The sequence below is a fragment of the Gopherus flavomarginatus genome, chromosome 2 (genome assembly GCF_025201925.1).
Source record: "Gopherus flavomarginatus isolate rGopFla2 chromosome 2, rGopFla2.mat.asm, whole genome shotgun sequence".
NCBI classification, from domain to species: domain Eukaryota; kingdom Metazoa; phylum Chordata; order Testudines; family Testudinidae; genus Gopherus; species Gopherus flavomarginatus.
Window position 1 is genome coordinate 151,864,485 of NC_066618.1, and position 14,510 is coordinate 151,878,994.

Here is a 14,510-nt window from a genome sequence, read left to right on the forward strand (position 1 = left end):
AAGCCCTGGCCAGCCTGCTCCCAGTCACATGGCACACGCTGGGCGTAGCTGCTGCCTGGCCCCCATGCTGCCATTCCAACCCCCAGAGCACCATGGGAGCAATGAAAACCCCAGATCCAGACCCCGCTGGGCCAGGCCAGGAGCCAGAGCCTGCGAACAGCACGCCACAGCAGCCAGCCGCACTGCGGGAACCCCAGGGAAGCCTGCGGCTTGCAGCAGATGGATCAGATGCACAAATCCCAGCAGCACCTGACGCTAGTGGAGCCCCCTGAGCTCCAGTGGGCACCGGCCGTGCCAGCCTCAAGGCCGTAGCTTGCTGTGTCAGTGCTCCCAGAGCAGCTGCAGATTGGCTCCCGGCAGGCCCAGGCCTGCCCACGGCTGTGACCCCACCCCGTGCTCTCAGCCCTGCCTAAGGGCCGGATCCGTGCAGGGCCATGCCCCGGCTGCCCGCTAGCCCATGCAGGACCTCTGACCCGCCTTGAGCGAGTACATCTGGATCCGAGAACCCCGCATTTCCTGAGCCAGCGTCAGACCCTGACTCACCATGCCCGCGCCCTTCTCCCTCAATCCCTCTCACCCCCCCACTCAACCTCGTGCCCCATCTCCCCTCACGCCTTCTCAATCCCTCTCATCCCCGTACCCTATCTCCCCCCAGCCTTTCACAATCCCATGCACTGCTACAGACTAGGGACCGAGTGGCTAGGCAGCAGTTCTGCAGAAAAGGACCTAGGGGTTACAGTGGACGAGAAGCTGGAGATGAGTCAACTGTGTGCCTGTGTTGCCAAGAGGCTAACGGCATTTTGGGCTGTTTAAATAGGGGCATTGCCAGCAGATCAAGGGACGCGATCGTTCCCCTCTATTCGACATTGGTGAGGCCTCATTTGGAGTACTGTGTCGTTTTGGGCCCCACACTACAAGAAGGATGTGGAGAAATTGGAAAGAGTCCAGAGAAGGGCAACAAAAATGATTAGGGGGCTGGAGCACATGACTTATGAGGAGAGGCTGAGGGAACTGGGATTATTTAGTTTGCAGAAGAGAAGAATGAGGGGGGATTTGATAGCTGCTTTCAACTACCTCAAGGGGGGTTCCAAAGAGGATGGATCTAGACTGTTCTTGCTGGTACCTGATGACAGAACAAGGAGTAATGGTCTCAAGTTGCAGTGTGGGAGGTTTAGGTTGGATATCCGGAAACGCTATTTCACTAGGAGGGTGGTGAAGCACTGGAATGGGTTACCTAAGGAGGTGGTGGAATCTCCTTCCTTAGAGGTTTTTAAGGTCAGGCTTGACAAAGCCCTGGCTGGGATGATTTAGTTGGGGATTGGTCCTGCTTTGAGCAGGGGGTTGGACTAGATACCTCTTGAGGTCTCTTCCAACCCTGATAGTCTATGACTGATGTTCTGTGATTCTATGATTCTAACCCAGGAGTCTTGGCTCTCACCCCCCGCCCCCATCTAACCACTAGACCCCACTCCCCTCCCAGAGCCAGGGCTGGAACTGGGGGATAGCACCCAGGAGTCCTGCCCCCCAAGATAACATTTTCTCCCTGCATAAAGCTGACATAAAGCGCTGCCGTTCCTGCAGCGTCACACCCCCTCCTCCAGCTGGGACATTTGGGGGGGCAGCTCCCTAGGGGTCTTGGGGTTGGACCACCCACGTGGATACTTGCTCGGCCAGCTCAGCATTCTCGAGTGGCACATGGGCCACCTATGCCCATTCCCTGACTAGCTGATATCCCAGCGCCCTGGACGGGACAAGGGTGCCCACACCTGCCCCCAGACAGGGGACGCGAGACTAGCTGCAGCTGGTGCTGTCGGAGGAGGGGGAGATACGCCAGCCACAGGGAACGTGAACGCTGGGCAGCCCCTGCTCACCCTGCTCTCAGGCCAGTGGGCACCACTCAGCGGGCATATGGTCATGTGCTAGCCAGGCGCTGGGAAACATGCCTTATGGACCCCCCACGCTGCCTGTTCCCAGCTGCCTCTCCTGCAGGATCCTCCGCCCTCACCCGCGACCATGTGCCCAGGGCTGTCTGCTCAAAGGCCACATGGCACTGGACGGGCAGGCCCTTTAAGCCATGGTCTGGCCATTCCACAAGCTGCATCCTTGAGGGGCACATGGGACTGGGGTGAGGAACGAGAGACCCTCTCACCTCCTGGAGCCGGGCACAGTGTGAGCACTAATGCACTGTCCATCCATGCCCTCCCCACTGCCCACAGCCTCGCTGCCCTGCCTGAAACACGAGGCCAGAGACTGGCGTCAACGCCTTTCACAGTGGGGAGAACCGGCTTTTCCCCTCAGCCTGCAGACCCTGTGCGGAGCAGCTGGGGTGGACTCAGTCACAGGCCAAGGCAAAGTGACCTGCAGGTTCATCCCACCTGCGGAGCTTGGGGAGGGTCTTATCCAGCACTTGAGGGTGGCTCCTGGGACATGCGGGCCCAGGGAGTGTGTGTGTGTGGGGGGGGTCCCTTCACTGCCAGCCTCCTCCTGGCTCCCTGCACCAGACAAGGGGACTTGGAGCCTGTGTCTGGGCATGTAGGGTAGCACCTGAGCCTCCTCCCCGACCCCGCCCTTGCTCCCGCCCAGCTCCCCTCCCCCCCAAGCGGGCCTCAGGGACAGAAACCAAAGTCAAAATCTGAGCAGCACCTCCTGAGCTGTAACTGAAGAAGATGATGGCATTACGCCCTCCACCACAGAAATGACATTAGCCCAGGCTACACGTAGGCTGACTGCTCCCCCTCCCTCACACACACACGGTTAGCACTTGCTACGGGCCCCGTCAGGCCGCTGGGGACACGCTGCTCTGGACCTAGCCTGGCTTCCAGCCCTGAATCCCTGGAAAATCTGAGCTGCCCCCACTATCCACCACTGCCATGCAGCCACCTCTGGGAAGAGCCGAGGCAGCTGGGCCACAGGAGAACTGAGGGAGGTGGACCGGCAGGGCCCGGCCTGGGAGCTGAGCAGGATGCTCGTGCTAGCAGCCCAAGAACAGCAAGGAGCAGGCAGGCCAGAAAGGAAGGAGCCTGTTCACCTTTCCCTTCCCTGTTACCAACAGGAAGGGGCAGGGTGGGGCGGAGGGGCTCCTTCTGCTCAAGGGCCAGCCACAGCACCTGCTGGGAAAGGGAGGTGCAGGGCTGGGAGGGGAAGAAAAGAACGGGGGAGGGGGCGGGGAGGAAGCTGCTTGGCACAACCTGGGGCCACCCAGCATGGAAGCGTCAGGGGAGCGCAGAGAGGCACTGAGTAGCATTTGCACAGCCCATGCCAGGAACCAGCCCGGGCCCCCCCCCCCAACCCCTCCAAGGGCAGAGTGCAGGAGCTGCTGCCATTAGCACCCCAGCAAGGGCGCTGCACCCTTCCCTGCCACCCCTTGTCTGTGCCTCGTAAAGCCAGGATTATGGCTCTGGGAGAGAAGGAAATCCATGAGTAAACAGTCTGTGGGCGTAACGCCGAGGGCTTGGGCCAGAGCCAAGAACTGTTTGGGAAGAGAGGGGTCCTGCTGCTATTACAATAATGCAAAAAAGGCAGAAGTGTACAATAAATATTTCTTTTCTGTATTTTGAAAAAACAGATGATGCAGTTATAGTGTATGAGCAAACTCTTTCCATTTCACTAGTATCTTCGGATGATGTTAAACAGAAGCTACTAAAGTTCGACATTTTTAAATCGGCAGGTCCAAATAACTTGCATTCAAGAGTTTTAAAAGAGCTGGCTGAGGAGCTCATTAGAACATTGATGTTGCTTTTCAGTAAGTATTGGAACAACAGGGAAGTTCCAGAAGAAAGCTCATGTCGTGCCATTATTCAGAAAGTGTAACTGAGATGCCCTGAGTAATTACAGGCCTGTCAATCTGATATTGATCCCGGGCAAGATAGAGCAGCTGATGTGGGATTCGCTTAATAAAGAACTAAAGGAGGGTAGTATGAATAATAACCAAATACCAATCAACACGGGTTTGTGGAAAACAGATCCTGCCAAACCGACCTGATATCCCTGGGGATGAGATTACAGGTCTGGTTGATAAAGGTAACAGTGCTGATGTCATGTACTTACACTTCTGTAAGGTGTCTGACCTGGAACTTTATGACATTTTGATTAAAAAAACCAGAAGGATATAAAATGAACACGGCACACAGGAAATGGATTAAAACCTGGCTAACTGAGAGGTCTTAGAATGTAAATGGGGACTCCTCACTGAGCAGATCCGTGTCCAGTGAGGCCCTGCAGGGATCGGTTCTTGGCCTTACGCTATTTAGCATTTTTATCAATAACCTGGAAGAAAACAAAGTCATGCCTGAGGCAACACGGACCCTGCGGGAGAGGTAAATACTGAGGAGGATGGACACTGACCCAGAGTGATCGCTTACGTGGGGAGCTGGGGGCTGGCAAACAAGACGTGTTTTACTCTGGCTAAAGGTAACTGTAAATCAAGATGTTTGTCTAGCAGATCTGTGCCAGGGGTTATTGTGGGCAGGTCTCTGGCCTGTGCTCTACGGGGGGTCAGACTAGATGATCACAATGGTCCCTTCTGGACTTGACTAAACAGCCTTGCCCCACCTCCGCGTCCCCATCAGCTGGGTGGCTCCCCTACCAGGCAACACTGCCCCAACTCTCCTCCGCTCAGTCTCCCCCCTGCACCTGCCAAGCTCTCTGCACCTGCAGGATGTGCACTGGCCCCTCCCTGGGGGTGTGAGCCTCCCCTCCTCACTGGGTTCCAGCCTCGCTCCCCCCGCAGGGCACATCCCTGGGGGCAGGGGGCAGAGCCAGCGACTCGGCCAAGCACACATAGGGAGCCAGTGGGAGAGTCAAGACTCGAACCTGGATCTCCTGAGTCTCAGCCCAGTGCCCTGTCCACTGGAACCTCCGTCCTGCCACTCCCTTGGGTTCCCCTAGATACCCCCATAATGCGCAGCGTTCACACTCAGCCAGCCCACAGACGCATTCAGATCTAGAGTCCTTAGCCCCCGACTGCCCCCACCCCAGACACGGCTCTGCACTCCGCAGGCAGGCCATGGGCCAAATCCGTCCCTGGTAGAGTTCCACCCCCCATTCCCCAGAGTACCCATAACCCAGCCTCCCACTCCCCCACCCTTAATGCCCCTCTGAGACGGACAGGCACTGAGCCCGCAGCAGGGTAGAGCCGCCCGTGGCCAGAAAGGATGCAAGGAGCTGGGGGCTTGGGGTGAGATGCAGACATGCCTCTTCAGAGAGGAGCACCCCAGGGCCTGGGCCGAGGTGCAGAGAGCAGCCAGCTTCCAAGAGGGGGCAGATGGGAGAGCAGCAAAGGGCTGTAGCTGTCCAGCTGGAATGGTACGATGGGGCGCGGGGTCTGAGGGGTCCCTTTGTATTTCAGCACTGGAGGAACCACAGCTCTCCGGGGCCCCCTGGGTCAGTAGCTCCCCTCTACATCCAGGGGCAATGCCCATCCTCAGAGCACCAAACCGCCCTGTTCTAACAGCCTTGCCCCCCTGAGCCACCAGCCCCATCACCGCCAAGGCCGACAGAGCATGGCTTGCTCCCAGCCTGCCATTCCCTGAGACATTAACCCCTTTGCTGGAGGGCTAGGCCAGGCCAGACAGCAGCCCAAGCAGTACAGAGCATGCAGGGAGGGGGAGCTTATTAACAACAACGGGGTCACAGACACCTTGGCCCAGCCAGACTCCTCCCAAACTCAGGCCTGCGTCAAACAGCAGCCCAGGAAAGGACGGGGGCTGGGTCCCGACAGCAGCCAGTCAAACGCAAACTCTCACTCCAATGGGGAGGAATTTCCTCCTTTGCCTTTTCCTTCTACTTTCTAAGCTCTCTGCCTAGAGCCAAGAGCAACAGTAGCTCAAGCTACACCATTCGATACAGACACCTACGGCCCCGTGGGGTTCTCGAACTTCACTGCACCACGACCCTCTTCTGACAACTACTGCTGCCCGGCTCCAGGGCAGGGGCCTGGAACCTGAGTCCCAACACCCTCAGGCTTCAGCCCTGGGCCCCCGGAAGTCTAACGCCAGCCCTGGTGACCCCATTCAAATGGGATCGCAACCCACTTTGGGGTCCCGAACCCTGAGGCCTCGTTTATCACGAGAGAAAAGTGATCTTCCTTGGCTTCTCATAGACACCTAGGGCTGTTCATGGCCTGGTCCAGTGGGGTGCAGAGCTGGTTTGTATGGATGGAGGAGTTGTTCGCTCCAAGAGATGAGTCAGTGACCATAGAAGGCTGCTGGGTGACGCTACCCAGCAAGGTCCCTGAGTGCGAGGAGACTTGCTATAAAGCCCCTGTTCTAATGTCTCTGGCCACATCTGCACCAGAGAAGCGCTGATGGAAGGAACACTCCCTCCTGCTGCAGCAAATACTTCAACCTGAGCTATGTGGAAAAAAATCACTACCCAGGAGCAGGCCGACTAGGAGGTGTTCCATCACCCCCACAGTCAGAACACTTTCCAAACCTTCCCACACCACATGGATTTCAGCTAGTGGTACAAGGAATCTGCTTTCGCCCACTCCCCCCCCCCCAACCTCTACCATTTGGCCAGGTAACATACTGGCCTTTGGAACCCCACTCTGCTTAACCAGAGACATCTGGGCCCCTGTATCCCTCTGCCCCAAGTACTCCCTGCCATCAGTTTGGACAGCCGAAACATGCTCCATGTCTGGTTCTGCAGAGGCTAATCTCACAGAACCAACATGAGCATTTCTATTGCCTGGGGGGTTCTGTGATGAGGACAGCAGAACTAACAAGAGCTATTGGTTGCCTGCTGCCTCCTAGCACAGGGCATTTATTCCTCAGGTGATCCGTGGAATTACACTGATAGCACCTGGACTCTTCTGCTTTAACAGGAGATTTGGGATGAGAGTTAGAGGAATGGTTTTGGGGAGGTGAGTACCCAGACTCCCACCCTCTTCCTAGGAATCTCCTCTTCCCACCAGCTTTAAACACCTCTTTGGTGGTTTGTTTTCATTAGATGCCTGGGTCTGTTGAAAGGCATCAGCAAGAGACGCCATCTCATCCACAGACCTTACATCTCTGTCCCATAGACACTGCTTCACATCCACCTTACACATGCCTAGGAAATGCTCTTGAGCAACAAGATCCAAACGTTCCTCAAAACTTGTAACACCTTTGCCCCTTACCCATTTTCCCATCAAATCTTTCATTTTGTTCACATTTTCCCCATTACTCATCCCAATAGCTCTCTTCAGATTCCCAAATTTAACTCTATACATTTCAGGGATAATCTGAAACCTTTGCAAAAGAGTGTTTTTAAAATTTACAGTAGTCTAAAGCATCCTCAATGGATATTTCACTGAATATATTCAGAGCTTTACCAGTTCATTTTGCAGTCAGGTTAGGAACTCCCTTGGCCTCAGGGATCTCATGCACTGCACACAGCCTTTGAAAGGTGGTCAGATATTCAGCAGGTTACAGAGTAACAGCCGTGTTAGTCTGTATCCGCAAAAAGAACAGGAGTACTTGTGGTACCTTAGAGACTAACAAATTTATTTCAGCATGAGCAATCCATTGTCTATAGCCAAGCTCTAAGTACAACCATATTTGCTCCAATCCCTCAGAGACAAACACCTACAAGATTTCTATTAAGCATTCTTAAAACTACAATACGCACCTGCTGAAGTGAAAAAACAGATTGACAGAGCCAGAAGAGTACCCAGAAGCCACCTACTACAGGACAGGCCCAACAAAGAAAATAACAAACGCCACTAGCCGTCGCCTACAGCCCCCAACTAAAACCTCTCCAGCGCATCATCAAAGATCTACAACCTATCCTGAAAGATGATCCCTCACTCTCACAGATCTTGGGAGACAGGTCAGCCCTCGCTTACAGACAGCCTCCCAACCTGAAGCAAATACTCACCAGCAACCACACACCATACAACATAAACACTAACCCAGGAACCTATCCTTGCAACAAAGCCCGATGGCAGCTCTGTCCACATATCTATTCAAGTGACACCATCATAGGACCTAATCACATCAGCCACACCATCAGGGGCTCATTCACCTGCACATCTACCAACATGATATATGCCATCATGTGCCAGCAATGCCCCTCTGCCATGTACATTGGCCAAACCAGACAGACAGTCTCCATGCAAAAGAATAAATGGACACAAATCTGACATCAGGAATCATAACATTGAAAAACCAGTGGGAGAACACTTCAACCTCTCTAACCACTCAGTGACAGACTTGAAGGTGGCAATTTTGCAATAAAAAAAACTTCAAAAACAGACTCCAAAGAGAGACTGCTGAACTCGAATTAATATGCAAAATTAGATATAATTAACTTAGGTTTAAACAGAGACTGGGAATGGTTGGGTCATTACACTAATTGATTCTATCTCCCTATGTTAAGTTCTCCTCACACCTTCTATGGGTCACCTCAATTATCGCTTCAAAGGTTTTTTTTCTCCTGCTGTCGATAGCTCATCTCAGTTGATTGGACTCTTCCAGTTGGTATGGCTACTTCCACCTTTTCATGTTCTCTGTATGTATACATATCTCCTGTCTGTGTGTTTCATTCTATGCATCTGAAGAAGTGAGCTGTAGCCCACGAAAGCTTATGCTGAAATAAATGTGTTAGTCTCTAAGGTGCCATAAGTACTCCTGTTCTTTCTTCTAATTGCCTTCTATGATGAGATAACTGGGTCTGTGGATGAGGGGAAAGCAGTGGACGTGTTATTCCTTGACTTTAGCAAAGCTTTTGATACTGTATCCCACAGTATTCTTGCCAGCAAGTTAGAGAAGTATGGGCGGGATGAATGGACTATAAGGTGGATAGAAAGCTGGCTAGATCGTCGGGCTCAGTGGGCAGTGCTCAATGGCTCCACGTCTAATTGGCAGCTGGTATTAAGCAGAGTGCCCCAAGGGTCAGTCCTGGGCCGGTTTTGTTCTATATCTTCACTAACCATCTGGAGGATGGCCTGGACTGCAACCTCAGCAAGTTTGCAGATGACACTAAACTGGGAGGAGTGGTAGATACGCTGGAGGGTAGGGATAGGATACAGAGGGAACTAGACAATTTAGAACAGGGGTGGCCAAACTTTTTGGTCCGAGGGCCACATCTGGGTGGGGAAATTGTATGCAGGGCCAGGACAGGGAGTGCAGGGTGTGGGAGGGGGCTCAGGGCAAGGGATTAGGGCAGAGGAGGGGTGCGCAGTGTATGAGGGGGCTCAGGGAAGGGGGGTTGGTGTGCACGAAGGGTGTGGGGTGTGGCAGGGGGCTCAGGGCAGGGAGTTGGGGGGCGAGGTGCAGGAGGAGCTCAAGCTCCGGTACCGCTTACCTAAAGCAGCTCCGGTGTGGCAGCGGTGCGCACCAGTGCCAAGACAGGCTCCCTGCCTGCTGCCCTGTCCCCAGCATCACATCGCTCCAGGAAGCGTTGCCCCTCGTGGAGGGAGGGAAGAGGGCTCCGTGTGCTCTGCCCTTGCCGCACCTCCAGGTACCTCCCCCGAAGCTCTCACTGGCCAAGGTTCCCCGCTCCTGGCCAAAGGCAGTTGCAGGGGGTGGTGCCTGGAGGCACGGGCAACGCACAGAGGCCTCTGCTCCCCCTTGCCCAGGGGCAGAAGGGACGTGGTGCTGTATGCTTCTGAGAGCGGCGCGGGGCCCACGGCACCAATGGGGGGCAATCCCGCGGGCCAGATCCAAAGCCCTGAGGGGCTGGATCCAGCCCACAGGCCGTAGTTTGCCCACCCCTGAATTAGAGGATTGGGCCAAAAGAAATCTGATGAGGTTCAACAAGGACAAGTGCAGAGTCCTGCACTTAGTGTGGAAGACTCCCACTGCTACAGGCTGGGGAACGAATGGCTAAGCAATAGTTCTGCAGAAAAGGGCCTAGGGGTTACAGTGGACGAGAAGCTGGATATGAGTCGACCGTGTGCCCTTGTTGCCAAGAAGGCTAACAGCATTTTGGGCTGTATAAGTAGGGGCATTGCCAGAAGATCGAGGGACCTGATCATTCCCCTCTATTCGGCATTGGTGAGGCCTCATCTGGAGTACTGTGTCCAGTTTTGGGCCCCACACTACAAGAAAGATGTGGAGAAATTGGAAAGAGTCCAGCGGAGGCAACAAAAATGATTAGGGGGCTGGAGCACATGACTTATGAGGAGAGGCTGAGGGAGCTGGGATTGTTTAGTCTGCAGAAGAGAAGAATGAGGGGGGATTTGATAGCTGCTTTCAACTACCTGAAGGGGGGTTCCAGACAGGATGGATATAGACCAGTGGTCCCCAATGCAGTGCCTGCGGGCGCCATGGTGCCCGCTGGGGCATCTTAATGCACCCGCGTCCTGGCCCCCGGGAGAGCACCCGCCAAAATGCCGTGGCAGGGATGCCTCTCGATGACACCACTTGTCGCCAACAAGCGACATCATCGAGAGGCGTCACTGCCGCTGCATTTCGGCTGGTACTCCGCCGCCGCTGTGGTCCTTCGGCTGGCACCTGCCAGCCAAAAAGGTTGGGGACCACTGATCTAGACTGTTCTCAGTGGTACCAGATGACAGAACAAGGAGCAATGGTCTCAAGTTGTAGTAGGGGAGGTTTAGGTTGGATATTAGGAAACACTATTTCACTAGGAGGATGGTGGTGAAGCACTGGAATGGGTTCCCTAGGGAGGTGGTGGAATCTCCTTCTTTAGAGGTTTTTAAGGTCAGGCTTGACAAAGCCCTGGCTGGGATGATTTAGTTGGTGTTGGTCCTGCTTTGAGCAGGGGGTTGGATTAGATACATCCTGAGGGCCCTTCCAACCTTAATATTCTATGATTAGACTGGGCAGCAACTAGACTAAGCAGTTTTTCTCATCCCACTGGATATTGCAGTCCTTAGCATATAGGTTTGTTCCTTAAACCTGGGCCAGTCTCCTCTGTTGGAGTCTTGTCTTCTTCTCAGTGTCTTGGTTGCTTGCAGTGAAGATTGGGGCAGGAGAAAGTCCAGTATGTGTCCACTCTGCCTGTTTTATACCCGCAGTCCATGTGCTTGGAGAACAGAAATCCAGGCATGTCTGGGGGGCATTGCTGAGTCCCCAGGCAAGGTTGAGCAATTCCCCGGGTGTGGCCGCATGCAGGGGAGTCATTGCATTGTAGCTCCCTTGATCGACAATGGCTGGTGATGGGTTGTTTGACACCCCACCCAGGTGTTGGTTCTTTCCTTGCTGTTGCCTCTGGGGAGCTAGTATCTGGCTGATTCCCCCACTTACAGCATGCTTTAGTGACAACCATACTACACAATTCTCATAACTTCAGATGCATTCATGATACACACGTATGGATAGAGAAATGACTTTCAGCAGATTATAACCTTCCCCTGATACCTTACAAGGCCTGCTTTCTACGTGAGATTACAATTATATGAAAATGAGGACTATGGGGATTCCAGTACCCTCCCCCAAGGTATAGAATGTCACAGCTACATTTCTCAATTCGACTTTACACTTGCTCGGTTGGACTGACACAAGCAGTCCTCGAATTGCAACGGCCAGTAAACGGTATTGGAGATCACGAAGAGTCTATGTTTAAGGATCCATAGTTCCACCTTGAAACCAACCCCACCCAGCCAAGCCTAGCACAGAACTAGGGACAGCTGCCTTTTAGCAGGACTGCAGTAAGACCTTGAATGAACTGAACTGATTTAGTCTCTCTGGATAACTGGGAGTGTGCGCTGAGCACATTTTGTGACACTGTAACCCATTAACCAGCTGTATTGTGTTTTCTGTAATTTTTTATGTGCTTTAAAAGCTATTTTGGCTCATAAAACTCACAGACTCACAGAGAGGCAAGGTGGGTGAGGTAATATCTTTTATTGGACCCACTTCTGTTGGTGAGAGACACAAGCTTTGGAGCTGCACAGAACTCTGCTGCAGATCTAAAGATGTACGTTTGCTAACCTCTCTCTGCCAGGGCGGCCTTTGGACCTGAGGAGAAACTCTGGGTGGCTTGAAAGCTCGTCTCTGTCACCAACCGAAGCTGCTCCAATAACAGATGTGATCTCACCCATCTTGCTTCTCCAACATCCTGGGACCAAATCGTGTACAACAACCCTGCATCATCCACTTACAGCGATTCTTCAGTCTGCACTTTCCAAGGAGCCCAGATCTAAAGAACAGTGAGGAACCTGTCCAAAGGGTAGGAATAAACGGCCAGTTTTCAGAATGGAGAGAAATAAATAATGTTGTCCCCCAAGGGTCTATACAGGGACCAGTGCTATTCAACATACTCATAAATGTTCTGGAAAAAGGGGTAAACAGTGAGGTGGCAAAATTGGCAGATGATACAAAACTACTCAAGATTGTTAAGTCCAAACCAGGATGCAAAGAGCTACAAAAGAATCTCTCAAAACTGGGTGACTGGGCAACAAAATGGCAGATGAAATTCAACATTTATAAATGCAAAGTAATGCACATTGGAAAACTTAATCCCAATTATACATCTAAAATGATGGGGTTTAAAGTAGCTGTTACCACTCAGGAAAAATCTTGGAGTCATTGTGGAGAGTTCTCTGAAAACATCCACTCCATGTGCAGCGGCAGTCAAAAAAGTGAACAGGTTAGGAACCATTAAGAAAGGGATAGATAATAAGACAGAAAATATCATGTTGCCTTTACATAAATCCATGGTACGCCCACATCTTGAATACACTGTGCAGTTCTGGTCACCCCATCTGCAAAAAGATGTATTGGAATGGGAAAAGTTACAAATGGCAACAAAAATGATTAAGGTATGGAACAGCTTCTGTATGAGGAGAGATTAAAAAGACTGGAACTTTTAAGAGACAACTATGTGGGGATATGATAGAGGTCTATAAAATCATGACGGGTGTGGTGAAAGTAAATCAGGAAGTGTTATTTACTCCTCCTCATAACACAAGAACTAGAGGTCACCAAATGAAATTAATAGACAGCAGATTTAAAAACAAAAGGAAGTATTTCTTCATACAACACACAGTCAACCTGTGGAACTCCCTGTCAGAGGATGTTGTGAAGGCCAAAACTATAACAGGGCTCAAAAAAGAGCTAGATAAGTTCATGGAGGATGGGTCCATCAATAGCTATAAGACAGGATGGGCAGGGATGGTTTCCCCAGCCTCTGTTTACCAGAAGCTGGGAATAGGCGACAAAGGATGGATCAGTTGATGATTCCCTGTTCTGTTTATTCTCTCTGGGGCACCTGGCACTGGCCACTGTCGGCAGAAAGGGCACTGGGCTAGATGGACCATTGGTCTGATTCAGTCTGGCCAATCTCGTGTTCTAGATTTGGCATATTCATTCTGAAAGGCAGCGAGGTTGAGTTAATGAGACCCAGATGGTCAGCTCTGGGTGCTCTTTCTGGGTCTGGCTAGCATGACCATGCGCACCCTCATGCGGATGACTGTTGTTTGTCTCTATGTTAGAAATGGGTTAACAACCAGGGTTGTGAGGGGCACAAAACATGAACAGCAGTTAGCAGAACACACACGGACTCTTGGTCTCCAGCCAAGTGCATGCTCCCCTAGAAAACAGGCTATGTTGGGAAGAGGCCTCTCTCTGCACTGTGCTGGCATTCAATGCGTGGTCCAGCATACGAGAAACAAAAGGAGAATGACTTGATAACGACAAGCCTTTGTAGCTTGTTCTTGGTACCAGGTGCTGGATCTCCGCAGCACCAGCCCCGCGGGGTGAGATTTATGGGCGTTTTGCGTTTGTGCACAAAAGGACAGTCAGAAAGCTGACATTTTAGAAAACACAGTGGTGTGACCATGTTGGTCCCAGGATATTAGAGACAAGGTGTGGGAGGTGAGATCTTTTATTGGAGCAACTTCTGTGGAGAGAGATGAGCGCTCGAGCTACACAGAGTCTTCCTCAGGTCTGGGAAACAGGGCATTGGAGGAAGAGGGGGGAGGGGGCTGTATCTCAGCAGCCTCTTTGCCAAGTGATCTCAGCTTGCAGCACCCACGCTCGCGTGGCCCCGTGGCGCTGGTGGATTTGGGAGGGGTTCGAAAATTCACCTTTAAAACAGAACCTGCTGCCGCATTAGCCCCAGAGCAAGTCGCAATGTTCTCCATAGACACCAGCCACGCTCTGGAGCAAGGAGTCCAAGGAAACGGTGAACGAGCCCGAGGACAAAGGGATGCCTTGGTCTGTGAGGTGCGACCCTGCCTGACATGAACTGGAGGTGACGGGTGCCTTATCTTTACAGGTCACATGGACACAGAGGCATAGCAAGGAAATGTCTCCCCCAGGGTCACTCAGCGAGTTAGGAGTGGGACCGAAACTCCATCTGCCATCAACACATGGCTGACAATCTTCCCAAGCTCCCCTATTCACCCCCAGCCCTGGTGTCCCTCCCTCGGCCCCCTTGCCACGAGGAAGCAGGGAACCTACTCGCTCGCCCTGCCAGCCACACCGGCTGAGCCTGCCATACTGGAAAAGCTGCTGCCGGGCACAGAAGAAAACAATAATAAGCAACCACCCTGGGGCTGGCAGGAAGGTCCATCCCCACGGGACGGGGCAGTCAGCCTGGGCAGGGTGTTTGCACAGACTAGA

At 52.7% G+C, this 14,510-nt stretch overlaps 1 protein-coding gene across 1 annotated transcript in view; it reads right to left on the reverse strand.

The window, feature by feature from the left end:
• The window catches only part of CNNM4 (cyclin and CBS domain divalent metal cation transport mediator 4), a 46,816-nt gene that overhangs the window by 18,891 nt on the left and 13,415 nt on the right, over nucleotides 1–14,510 (reverse strand). The gene's annotated exons all lie outside the window — the stretch shown is intronic.